The sequence below is a fragment of the Poecile atricapillus genome, chromosome 1 (genome assembly GCF_030490865.1).
Source record: "Poecile atricapillus isolate bPoeAtr1 chromosome 1, bPoeAtr1.hap1, whole genome shotgun sequence".
Taxonomy (NCBI): domain Eukaryota; kingdom Metazoa; phylum Chordata; class Aves; order Passeriformes; family Paridae; genus Poecile; species Poecile atricapillus.
In genome coordinates, this window is record NC_081249.1 from 49,913,035 (window position 1) to 49,926,477 (window position 13,443).

Below are 13,443 nucleotides of genomic sequence, written 5' to 3' on the forward strand. Positions count from 1 at the left end.
ACAGATAGTAAGGTCAAGGCGATTTCAAGTAAATAAATGACCATGAACTCAAGAGTCACAGAAACTTTTAGTTGAACTTAAAACGCTGTTCTATTCCTAGCCCAGTAGAGCATTAAAAGTAGTAAAAACCACTGTGGTGGTTTAAAAGCAGCTGGATATTAAACCCATATAAGCCACTCTCTTCCCCCTGCCCTCTCCAGTGAGAGAGGGACAAAGGCAGAGAGTGTGGGTTGAGACAACAATTTACTGAAAGCAAACCTCGATGGAATAAGAATGGCACAGTAACTGCAGCAGTATTAATAACAAAAGTATACAAAAGATAACGTGGTTTACACACCAAAGGCGTTCACCACCTCGACTTAATTCTGTGTGGCTGCTGAGATGAAGGCAAGATGGTGGCCATTCCTTCAGCTCATCAGGGACATGCAGTTATTCCTGACAAAAAGCAAGACCCCATCCTCCAGCATTTATGTGCATGGTGTGGAATAGCAATTTAGCCAAACTTGCAGGTTCTGGGCTCCTTCTGCAAGCAAACCTCAGACACTATTGATGGCTTTGTGCTCTTATGTGTTACATATTTCAGTCATTTTGGGCAAAGCCAGTCACGGCCAGTCATGGGGTTTTTTTGCTATTTTTTTTTTTTTTTTAATTGAATGCACCTTGGTTCAGTTTTGGGGGGACTGCAGCAGCAGTAATGAAGATTCAGGATATATGTGCTGGTTTACAACAGAAGAGCAGAATTACCCTGTCAATTACCCTGCTAGCTATACTTAAAAGTCAAATGAGAGCAAGCAATGAATATCACTCCTTCAGTCAAGGCTAGCTAACAAGTCAGGCCATGGGGCTGTCCAGGACATTTGGTCAGGAGCAGCAGAAGGCAAGAGTGGAGACTAGCCTGCCTGCAGCCTAGCTCAGGCATCTCTGGGTGGCCAGGCATGAATCTACATAGAACTTCACAGCCACAGGCAGGGCTACAGGATGGTCAGGGCCAGAGTTTAAGCCTTTATGAGGTTAGGATGGTCAGGACCATTAAGACCTATTAGTGAATTTGTGGACTTCACAAATCCTACTTTCACTAAAGCTCTTTTTCACCCAGATGACAGAAGCAATGCTAAATTTCCTTCTTGACTGTCATTGTCCTTCATTATCTCTTTCTTTTGTTTGCACACCTGGATGGCTTCCAAGGTGAACAAATTTTTCCTTGAGCAATTCCATTCCTTGGTGGGCTTTCCTGGGCCCCTAGATTTTAGTGTTTCTCAGGGGTTTCTCTTTGATTTGCCTATCTTCATCCAGTCTTTAAGCACCAAAATCCAGAATGTCACACTCAGCTTCTCCTTCAGCCTTGACAGTTCAGAGAATTTATCCTGTTCCATTTTCTCTTCTCTGCCTCATCTCAAACTCCAGGTTGTCTTTCTCACATCTCATTGTGAATGTCTGACTGCCAGCTCAAGCATGATGCAGCAAAAAAGGAAATATTTCTAAGAAATATTACAGCTCCATCCTCACAGCTAATATTAAAATCCAGACTTAATCTGACTCTTGCCAGAGCAATAAAAAATTTTCCCAGTACTCTCAAATATAAACTTTCTAGACTATAACTGACAATTTTCCTAGGCCAAAATTTTGGCAAAGTTCCTCCTCTGGGATATCTCCTTTTCCTTAGGGTGACTGACTCGAATCCCTCAAAATCTTTAAGGGCATATAGGGGTCTTAGGCAAAACTTAGGCATTATTTTAGCAGCACTGGTCCTCCTTTCAACCCAAGGCACATCAAAATTAAGTATATCCTCACTGAAGTTAAAGAGAATCTGAGCCAATATGGCTATGCTTTTACTACTATAAGAAGTCCAAGAGATAATCTCAGGCTTCATATCCAGGTGCTACAGACTGGCCCACACCACACTGCTGAGCACTACTATCTTCTGTCAGGGATGTGTATTGTAGGTAGAACAGTAAAAAAGTGAATTAAAGGATGACCTGGCAGTTTGGTAGCATGGACAAGCAGAGCCAGCTGGCCTTGTTCTATTTAGCAGTAATAGTTTGCATGATGAGATGATATTGCATCAGTTGCCATTAACATGATCCTAAATAAACAATTTATGCTATAGGGTGTGTGGTGAATGGACTGGAAATTGGAAAGAAGTGCAGCTCAGTGGAGATTAAACATTCGCACTGAGGAGAGGAAAGGAAGAGGAGGAATATGCTAAAACAAAACTCTAGAGTGTCTCATTTAACTGAACTGAATAAAAGCTTATCAGCCATATTTCCCCTTTCAGTTTGATAGATACTTATAAATCTAGAGAAATACACATCTATACCTCTACCCTGTTTTTGAATACACTGCTATGCCACTGAAATTGTTTGTTGTGTTGCTAATAATAACAACAATGAGAATTTGGAGAAAACTTAGTTTTGAAGGGATTTGCCTTAGAGAAAGGTTCTGTTGTTAGGGCTTTTGGCTAATTCTGACGTAAGAAACCAATTTTTCAGCTTGTCCTAATAAATTTAAATTAATGCTTTTATAATAGGAGGGCCACTAGTATTATGAAAAGTATTTTACTCAGAAAGGTAAAAGCAACACTCAAAATAAAGGAGCACTCAGTTCCTCTTCTTGTAAATGCATAGAGGAGAATTGTATTATAACCAATTCCATTTGGCAAAGCAGACATAAAAGCTAGTGGTCATTGCTGTGCCCTACCAGCTGGCACTATCAGCAAGCTCTTTTGTACAGTGCCTGAGTAAATGCTTTTTTCTTTCAAATCCTCAAATCACTATTGTTTCTGAGGGTTTCTTTTACAAACTCAGTTGAAAATTGTTAAGTGATAGAAGTTATAGCTAGTGCCTTTTTGTGCAGCTTTTGTGTGAGTAGTAAATATGACAAAGATGAGAACGAATGAAGCTACTACTTTGTTTCAATAATAACAGAAAAATATTAAAATTGATAAGCTATTATGGCCCCTCCCTAAGAAGAACCATGAATAGTTCTCCACCCACTACTTGCTTGCATCATTCCTTTTTTGTTGTGTGTCTGCAGAACTGTAGGCATTGTGACTCCTCCTGGGTATGAATTAGGTGACAGATCTGACCACCAGCCTGGACTTGTGTTTCGCTATGACGATACAAACAGATGGCATAAGATTGCCCAGGAAAGAGCATACTGAGGTTTAGCTGTTCCTTGTTCTACTCCTAGGGGAAATCATACCAATCTAGACAGCACACAGAATCACACAGAATCACTAGGCTGGAAGAGCAGAAGCACTGTTGACTCCAAGAGACTGTACCCAGTTTTCTCTTGAAGAGTCACTATTTGAGTGAAACTCCAGTGGTAACTCCTTAATAGTTCAGTACCAGAATTCTAATGTAAATAGTTTGTGTGTGTCCCCAGGGCAACAGAAATGTCCTTTGTAATCCTAAGACTATGAATAAATATAAACTCTGAAGAATGCAAAAGATGAATGAGACGGCCACTTTCTGGGCTTTTTCAGATGACTTACAACAGAACCATTTTTTATGATGTTGCAGTAAAATTGACCCTCCTCTATTTATGAGTGTTAATTTAAAAGTGAGAAAGTACATTACTGCTTTAAAAGAATTCAGGAGACTGCCGAAAAAGAACCCAATGAACTTTAAACACTTACTGATTTTCATCAATGCCAGCCATAGGAGCCAGTGGAACAACGTGAATGGATCCTTGATTTTACAGAGCGCATGTTGTGTGATTTGGTACAGTTGTATATATTCAAGCTTTTGGGATAATAGAAACTATTGGCCAGTTTTTGTACTGGTAATATTCCCACAGTGAAAATTTTGTATCCATCTCTATGCGAAAATATTACTGTAGAAGCAGTGAGGTCCAGAAAAAAATCTTCACAAGAGTAGCTCTTAATTGAAAGAAGACATCTGGGAGAAAGAAATTATGCCATAAAATACCTGACAAAGGTAGATAGTACTGTAAATGGCCAATAAAGCTTAGCATATTCAGAACAATTACACTTTAAAATTGTCCATACATCTTCAGCAACCTGCTTACCTGATCATCGTGCTGCTAGGTATTTCCATTTTGAAATTACTATTATTGGAATTCAAATAGATAGTGCAGGCAGGGCCAATCAATATATAAAAGATTGCCTACTAAATGAATCTGTGTTCCAATAATACACATGACAAGCAAGCAGAGTCCTTTATCAAGACAGTTGGGTTCAAGATTACTCACAATATGTCTTGCATGTGTGGGTCTTGTATGTGTGAATAGGTGGATTTATTAAATGTGTAGATCCCCACTGGATACTCTGGTGAACGTTCTTAACACGAGTTCTCAGAAGAATTAACCCAACACTTAACTTGGATCTTCAATTCAAATTTCTACCTGCCTTTTGGGCATTAGATCTCGAGTTTTGGAATTATTCCATATTCTATACAGATGGCACTGTATAACAGAGGAAATGCTCATCTTGGAAGGTGGAAAGAAAAATGCTGCATTTAATATTGCAGTTCTTATTTACACTTGAGTATTCTATGTTCTTGTTCATTGATATGTCTAAATATTTCATTGAGAAATTTGGCAAACATGATGAGGCTTTCTTTCAGCTTCACAGAATCCTTTGGCATGATCTTTTTTTTATGATTAGGAGATATTTCACTGGAATATATTGTATTTATAATATCTGTATGTAATCTTTTTTTAATCTGTGCCCTTCTAAAGTGGAACACGATACTCTTAGAAGCAACTGGACAGCATTCCTCTGTGTTTACAGCTGCAGAACAACTAGAAACAAAATTCTGTTGTGACATAGCATTTATATGATACAAGCATGTGAAATAAAAATCTTGGTGTCCTGTGGCCTTAAGTGGTGATTTTGGATAGAGTTACTTTTCTTCACAGTGGCTGGTAGGGGTCTCTGTTTTGTATTTGTGCTGAACATAGGGTTGATAATGTAGAGATGTTTTTGTTCTTGCTGAGCAGAGCTTACACAGAGCCAAGGCTTTTTCTGCTTTCCATACTGCCATTCTGGCAAGGAAGCTGGGGGTACATGGGGGGCTGGGAGGAGACACAGCCAGGACAGGTGAGCCCAACTGACCAAAGGGATATTCCAGACCATATGGCACCATGCTCAGTATATAAAGGGTGGGGGTAAAGTAGGAGGTAATGGGGGGATGTTTGTAGTGATGGTGTTTGTTTGCCTATGAACCATTACCTGCGCTGGGCCCCTGCTCTCCTGGAGTTGGCTGAACACCTGCCTACCCATGGGAAGAACTGAATTAATTAAATTTTAACTTTGGGGGTGCAGGTTCTGCTTTACCTATTGAAATATCTTTAAGTCAACCTATGAATTTTCTCACTTTTGCTTTTCTGATTCTCTCTCTGATCCTGCTGCTAGAAGAGTGAGTGAGCAGCCACATGGTGCTTGGTTGATGGGGTAAAACCACACCACCTTAACTGCCGAATGCCTAAGAGAGTGTTTTCTGTTTGTTAATGAGCCCTCTTTATTTCTCCTTCTCTGGACATGCTACACTCCTGGAGGCAGTGTTGGATGGTGAGAAGTATACAAGTTGTGACTCTGTATCACTGAACAGGCAATGGCTTTCTGTGTTCCTTCCTCAGTCAAACAGGTGCTGGCTGAGGGGATGCTGACATTTGTATGTCTTATTATGTCCTCTGGGTCAGCCCAAATTTATTTATTACTAGTGTCCAGTGGGAGAATTCCTTGACATTGTGAATCTCAGAAGGGAAAACAAAATCTGTTATCTCTTTTTCTTCTTAGTATGGTTCCATGTACCTGAAAAAGCACACAGAAAAATTCCAGAAGACGGGTCCTGTGTGGGTATGTCACCCTCGATTCCAATCTCTTTCTGTTTTGCTGATATGGAAGTAGATCTTTGAACTGATATGATCAGTTTAAAATGTTTTTTGAATGTTAGTCATAATACAATCTAGCAGTGGATCACCTGGTATCAAAACTCCTCCTCCCTTCCCATGCTCACCTATCAATTTTCCAAACTCCTAAAGGAAGTAAAAACTTCCTATTTCAACTTTTTAAAAAGTATATGCAACTCATGGATCAGTTTGATTTGATTTAAATTTATTTTGTCATCCAGAGCATGTGACACCTTTGTGGTTTATTTCAGTAGTCATTTTATCAAATAATCAGACACCACTGTATTCTATTTAAACTTGCTCCACTGCCCCCATGACATACTACAAATCTCAGTTCTTCTGTCAGTAAAGTATGCTCTTGGTGCTAGTGGAATCTATTTCTGTCAGCAAGGAAGGCTCTCACATCTCCAGGGTGATATTAATGATCAGTATTCTCGTTCACATGGGCTCCTACCAGCTGACCTGTGTAGGTGAATTCCTGCTGGCTCAGGTGATGAGCATCCTGTGGCTCACATCCTTAAGCAGTGAGATCAAATTTCCCAAAACTGTCTGGCAGCTCAAAGGTTCAGCCTCCAAACCCTATGGACAAAAAGATGTAGCCTCACATCAGTGTAACCTATCTTTTGTAAGGCTAGGCTTTCACACTGAATAAATACAAAGACAGCTGGGTATTACTTCATTTTAAGGGAACATTAATATTAATCAGCAATGGAATCCCACTGGGAATGTGTGGCTTCTGTTCAAATTCCAAATCGAACTGTTATGACTGATGCTGAGAATTAAAATACAAAATAAATCTGGTTACAATGCACTGAATGTTTTAGACTGAGAACTTGTGATAAGGGTAAAAAATTGTTGCCTTGAGTATATATCTGAGACTAAATCAGTGAAGTAATATTCTTGAAACGAATATGAGGTTTAAAATAGTTATGTATCATCACAATATACTGATTCACAAAAGTGGTTCAGTGGAGAATCTTGCAGTACAAGACAGTTGAGCCTTGTCACTTATTTAATTGAAATATTTCAGTCTCAAAATCAGTATAATATCATAATACCAAATCATGAATGTTTCTTACATTATTTTACATTCAAAAGTCTCTTCCTTTTTGGCCCATTTGTATTAATTATTTTTAAATGCCTCTGTGATACAGGAATGAAGAGTACACCTATCTCCTTATTAGATGGACTATTTAATCCTGCTAGTCTTGCCAAATTATAAAGTGTGAAGTAAAATGTATAACAGTGTGAAATGATTGGATATCATAGCTGAGAAAATAGCAAAAAATACTTCCTATGAATAGTAATTAAATTAGGATACAAACATAATCAACACCATTTTATGAAAGCTTGCTGTGGTAATTTAATGCTTAGAATTTACTATGAGGAACACTCTAAAAAGTGTGTTCTTAGCTGAAATGCTTGGATTGTCTGTGGAAGTAAATTTTGATTACAGCTTGATTGTACAAGATGTGCTTTACAATTTGCACTGGCCCGTGTAATATGAATTGCAAATACTGTAAGCAGCTACAATACAAACCTGCTCTGTCAGAGACACTGAAATAGGATGGCCTATTTCCAGCTCACTAGCTAGTTCACACTTAATCTTCATGTGGACACCCCACGTCAGTTTGCTATCACTACTTCAAGGATTAGGCAACATCCTGGAGTATTCTAGCCCCTGCTTTTTTTTAATGCTATGGCACTTTTACAGCGGGGTAAGCCATGGCATCTTTACTGGTCACTAATGGAATCCACACAGGGAAATAATTTAAAAAGTTCCTGGCATTCATATCTTCTTTGACAATGATCGTCCTCATTTATCTGTGTTTGAAGAATTCCATTTCCCTGTTGTGCTCTATGGGGAATTGTTGTCTGTGTGCTGTGTAGTGGATGGTGGGAAAAACATCCAAGCTCTGACACATTTTTCCTTATCCTCCTATCCTATAGGAAGGGATAAAGAGGCGGAAAGGAATGGAAAGAGCTGATAGAGCTTTACAGAAGGCGTAACTTTCCAAGGCAGGGTTATAACCTGGGACTTGTAGGCTTTAGAAATGAGAAACTGTTTTCAACAGACAACTCTCAACTAAAATTGTTCCTATTGATTCACCTTCATTTTCTCCCTTGCTCCCAGTACTTTGTTTCCAGAAAATGGTTGCTTAAAAGTACCCAGAATAAGGTCCAGAAATGAAAAAATACCACAACCCGACCCAGCAGATTACTTTTTACATTGTTGCTCTTGGTATAAGAGGTTCTCATTTAAAATATTCATTTACAGATACATTTTTACTCTCTCAGACACACACAAAAAAGAGAGCATGTTCATTTTGGGGCTTCTTTCTCAGAACTTCCTATGCCTTATGTCTTCCAGTTATGATCTAAAGGAAATGCATTTCTAAGTGGACAAGGCACCCATTTCAAGCAATGGGCCTGAGATCATCCCTTGTTCCCTTGTTCTGTTTCCTACCAGTCAATTTAGCTTTCACTAAGACAAATATGCCTAAGGAGGGTGGGTGCAAACCAGCTGGTGCCAACATCCCAGATATTGGTCTTTGGTCTTCTTGTAAAATAATTCGTAAATATATGGCCAGTGCTGCTTTCCCAGTAACCCAGACTTCTACACATTATTATTATTACCTCCTCTACCCTCTGTTATGTTTGTTTATGGAAGCAAGAACTTCTACCATTATCTTAGTTCAACTGTTTTGACTCTTCCTCTAGTTGCTGTGTTTGCATGATGACAGTCTCATTCATAAAAAAAACAACAATCTGACTATGGAGTTGTCATCTGTTGTTTCATGTCTGATTACAAGTTGTTTTTTTCCCCAAGTTCCATATGGAAAATAAAATATGCTCACATTAACAGGAAGCTTCTTATGCCTCACTCTACCACACTGGAACATATGCAAAATCTTTCCTCTCATGTCTATTGAGTAAAAAAATATCAAAAGATTGTATTCAAAGGCTCAGCAGTCAAAAAAAAATAAAAATTCACAAGTAATTTTGAATGACAATAAACCTGAGGCTTGTTATGAAATCTAGTCTCTAACAGCAAGAATAAAAGGGAAAACATTTCAACCAAATTTTTCACTGTGAATCATTCACTCACTCACTCACCCACTCACTCACTCACCCACTCACCTTTGGCTATATTATTTATTTTTTAGTGATATTTCATTTTAAAACTACAGTTTTCTTTTTCCTATATCAAAAGGAGCAGGAAAGTACTCTCCAAGATGTTTTTATGGGACCACATCACATATACATGTCCAAATAACAAGTGAAAACACTTGAAATATTCTAAATGGGGGCAATAGCAGTGGGAATCCTTAAAAAAAATGTACCACAAAAATCTTTGTAAATGCTCCATTTATGTTATGTACAGTAATTTGAAAGCACTTTTTTTTTTTTCAAAAGACTGCATTGCAACCTTCTAATCTCTCCATTTTCTTTCTCTAATTTAATTTTTTCTTTCATATGCTACTTGCTTTAGTGATTCAATTAGGAGACCAAGGTCTAGATTCCAATATATCTTGGATGTGATGCAGACCTGGCGGCATTACTAAGACCACTGGAACTGGCTTGCCAGTATTTCTAATCTTAGTCATAGGAAAGTAAGTAGGCAAATCTTCAGGATCTGCCAACTAATCCCATTTAACATTTGTTAATTCTATTAAATTTCACCCCTTAATCATCTTGCTGTCAGCCTCTACATTTTCTGTGGCATTGTTGTTTAATCCTAAATCTTTCTCCCCTTAATCACAAAAACCTTCAAGTCTTTGTTGAGGACTCTCAAAAAGTGCCTTGTCCTTGCTTCTTAAATACTACTGTGGAGTAATAAACTCCTTCTGACACTACACTCTATTGTTCCAGCTTCATTCTCATGAAATCATATCCCCTGAAAAATAAATCCTAAAATTGTTCCTGAGTTTTCTCTGAAAATATATAATCCCCAAAACTATCTCAGCCTTAATCTGGTTTGGTTTCTTGGTTTGTTTTTTTGTTTTGATCAATCCTTATCACGAGGATTTTCTTCTATTTGCATTAGAGTGATATATATGGGATTCCACTGAGATGTGATATCCCAATTGCAAATGTTCTCCTCACACACAAGTGGGGGACAGCAACACCTCTGCCCAGACTTTTCTGACAGGAGTGCTACATTGTCTTGGGATATTTTAAACTGGTATTACTCTGCTTTTGGCTCACCCTCAAGTGAAACTCCACCTGTCTATTTCTTCATGATGATAAAAGGACAAAACCTGAATCAGCCTGGAGTCATGATTTTGTCCTAGATTTGCTGAGACCCTGCTTATTGAAACAAGTATAGTTTTTATTGAAAACAGATTTTTTTGAGATCATGCAAAAAGCCTTTGTTAAAGCTAGCAGTCAAATATGACATTTAAATCACAGACTAGTGGATATGCTTGATTTTGTTAATTTCTTATGAAATTCAGTTATAAGCCATTGGAATGTCCCCAACAGGACAAAACATCATTCTAAGCAGGGAGCCATGTGAAATCACAATTGTTAAGGTTGGAAAAGATCTGCAAGATCATCAAGTCAACGAAAATAGCTAATAAGAATCTTTGAGGAATAGCCTGTGAACTCTAAGAAAATAATCAGTCTTCACCCACTGTGATAAATATTTAGTTTCTTACTCTAAAACTCAAGATATCTTTTCCAAAGTGAAACACAAAATGCATAGATCCAGTAACTCACTTTTGCTTAGGGATGGACTAACCCTGGATTTTGGAGACTTAACATCAGACCCCGTTTTTTCCTGCTTTTTCCTTCCTCTGAGTTTAAAAACTGTTTTCTGTTACCCAGAGACAATTCTTAACTTTGGTCTATGCCTGGCATTTGACGTGATTACCTTTAGCTCCTTCTGTTCAGTGTTTCAATTACCTAAATACTTATATTGTGCTTGGTACAGGAATTGAGGCATGACACCCCATGTAAGTGTCCCATCAAGCTTCAAGCAAACTTCTTTCCCTTTTCCTCAGTAAAAGATCAGGGCTCTCTGAATCAGATTTTGAGAATCCTACTAAAGCTGAACACATCCACCAGGTTGCTGAGCTAGTTTTGTAAAAGTCCACTGGCACAAGACAGGGATACATCTGGCATGAGACAGTATTTCAGTGCTAGTTTTGAAGACCTCTGCAGTGTTTCAGTATGTGACTTAGGCACGAAAGGGCAGCAGAAGACAATTTTTCCCACTGTTAATACAGAAGAAATGGTTATCATCACCCTGCCTAACTCTTCAGCTTAGTTCTGGGAGTCAGTCTCTCACCCTGGAACCTCAGATGTTTGCCCCAAGGCCAATGCCAAGCATCACTGACTTTCACTGATAGCTCATGCATACCTTTGGGCCTTACTGTTTTACAGCTGAGAACTAAGCCGAGGGAAAAACACTATAAAACCTCAGAAAATTAGTGTTTTTAGATGTTAAATTAGTGCAAAGGCTCCAAATATATGGATATTTTAAAACTCTACTTCCATGCTATAATTGAATGCCTTTTACATCTTACTGAAATACAAAGGACCTGAGAAGTACAGGCTGCCTTCTGCTTTGTCTCCTTCTAAATCTCCCAGCTATTAAACAAAATGTAAGAGACCATGTCTTCATAAAAAGTAGTTCCTAATGCTCTGAACACCTCAATTTTTTTCCTCTCTGACCTCTGTAAGGATTTAGGCAGAAGGGTATTAACAGCTGATGGGAATACCTGTATCTCCTGTTTTAGCAAGACAAGGTTATTCAAATGTTAATGGTCTTGTTCAATCTCTCCGGCTCTGGCTGCTTTTGCACATAAAATGAAAGATTTAATTCACACTGAAGGTTTTGGTCAGAGGTGAAGTTCAGAAAATCAAGCAGAATTCATAAGTATACAGAGACAGATTCCCTGAGCTGTCTCAGCCACTTCAGCTGCCACAGCCTTATCTTGCAACATCACCCAGATGTATTTGTGAACTATCTCTCAAACACTATCATCCCTTAGTCAGATTTAACAATACAGTTTCTGCTGTAATTTAAGCTCAGGTAGCTCTATTTCAGCAAGAGTTGAGCTGGTGAGAGCTGTGGAGGGTAGATTTTTTACAGCAACCTTGCCCTGAGAGAAAATAAGGGACTTTCCCTTTTTATCCGAGACTGTGATAACTGAGTGATTTCAAAATTATGTATAAAATGTTACTGTACTTATTTGCAAACAGAAGGATGTCAGTCTGCCACGAAAAAAGGAACTGCAATGTCAACATGCTGTAGGGAAATATGAATAGTTGGTAAGAACAGGTGTGAATGAAAGAGATGTGACATATTTTTCTCTAACAAAGTTATGACAATATCTTTATCATTCATTTGCAGAAGCTAGCACACACATGCATACACACATGTTTTTCTTCTACTGTTTTTAGAGATAGCTTGCTCACTGAAAATCTGCTTCTAAGAGACTTGGGATTTAATTTTTGAAATAATAATGGTATTAATTCAGATCTACCTCTCTTAAACGTGATTTTTATTAAAGGCTTGAAATTTCTTTTTCCCCTACATATGTTTTAAGGGCTCAGGAAGCTGCATTAAATTTTAAATAATACATACTGTATCCATGATAAGTGTCATATCTTCATTTGAATCGGCTGATGACTGAATGCCATTTCTTTCAAATGTCACCAGTCTTGCTTGTGAGCAATTTGTTCAAGTCTTCAGCAGGTATATAGATACAGCATTAAGCTGTCTGTGACAGCTCAGGCTTAGTATGACTAAATTGTATTTGATATTGAGAAGAAAGTCAGTACAGCATGACTGGAGCAGAGAAAAAAGAGGGGAGAAAATAATGTAGCTTTTTAAAAAATGTTATTATTGTTATAATTTGGGGAATGAAAATGGCACCTCCAAACCTGAAAGCTAAAGTCTCTCTGTTGTGGGTGCTAAGGGCCAAGATCTTTCCTTCTTAAGCCTGAATAATGTACCTCAGTATAAAAAAAGCTTGAACAATTCTGGTCCTATAAAAGCAAAGTTGGGAGAAGTCAAATGGGTGTGATTGCATAGTTTGAAATAGCTTCCACAGTACACTTCAAGATCTGTCCCTTGATGAAGTCTCGGAAAGCAAAGGAATAAAGTGTTTTATGGAGGAATAATAATGGGAAGAGGCAAAGCATATTAAAAAAAAAAAAAAAAAGAGATGGATGTCCCAGGGGGCACCCTACAAAAATATGTAGAGACAAGAGGCTTGTCCTCATTTTAAACAATCCTTCCTCAGGTTTGGCATCTGTGGCATAACATTTATGATGTTTCCTCTTCCCCCCAGCTAAAATCTGATAAATGGAAGATATATGATATCCTTATTAAAGTAATTCAGAGGAATAGAATGGGGTTGGAATAATGCAAAAAAATTATTTAATGCTACCTTTCCAATTAAATAAAGTGGAAATCATCTCTTACTGTCAAATAGTTATTTTACAATTAATTTTGGTGAGGATGAGGAGGATAAATATGTTTCTGTCATTGTCTTGGCAAATTTTTAAGCTCTCCACATCCCTGTGGTAGAATTTTCTTGAGATACATACGTGAAA